This window comes from Penaeus monodon, chromosome 31 (genome assembly GCF_015228065.2).
Source record: "Penaeus monodon isolate SGIC_2016 chromosome 31, NSTDA_Pmon_1, whole genome shotgun sequence".
Lineage (NCBI taxonomy): Eukaryota > Metazoa > Arthropoda > Malacostraca > Decapoda > Penaeidae > Penaeus > Penaeus monodon.
The window spans coordinates 27,945,021-27,945,849 of NC_051416.1; positions in this window are offsets into that span (position 1 = coordinate 27,945,021).

The window sequence follows — 829 nt, forward strand, 5'->3', positions numbered from 1 at the left end:
TACTTGTATAAGTACTTAAATGTGCCCATGTGCCTGCGTGCTGACATTCAACATGCAAGTGCGATGCCGTGAATATCAGCATAAATATCCCCCCAAAACTCGCATTACGCTAATAATAATAATAGTCTCGACACCTGGAATACAATGAGAGCTTCGTGGTGTCAGACAATAGACGCATTCATGGGCGAAACTGAACATATATGCCTTGATTTCCCTTGGTGACACGGGGACTCTGTGAAGTCGAATTCTGTGAAAAGGATTCAAATGCACTTCTACAGAAGCGGAATGCTACTGGAATCTATTTTTTTCTTCTTCTTCTTTTTTGATGATACAAAGGTTATTAATTTATACGTCCCGGAAGAGGATGTAGGTTATAAATAAGTTCGAATTGATATCGATATGTAAGAGAACCTGAAAATACCTGGAATTTGCTCGAAATGAAAGAGTTGCATCATCTATAGTCAGCGTTTTGTGGTATGTTAATAGTAAAACTGGTTTCCTTGAAGGCATCCTGGTTATATCTTTTAATTTCATTTTTCATTCCTCGATTTCCAAAGGTTTAAATAAATTGTGGAAATAGAAGAGGAAAGAAGAAATATATTATGAAATATTTTTTTTCCATTTTGCGTTCTCAAGACTTTCGGACATCTCGCTTCCTCCCTCATCCGTTAATATTTTCATCTGAAAAGTATACAGCGTCCTTTCCTCTATCTTGAAAATATTATTTTTCCATTCTTTTATCGATAATTTGTCACATGTTTTCTCTCAGTAGATCATCTTATATATTGATGTATACATGCTTGTATGTTTGTGAGTGTATTTGTGTACT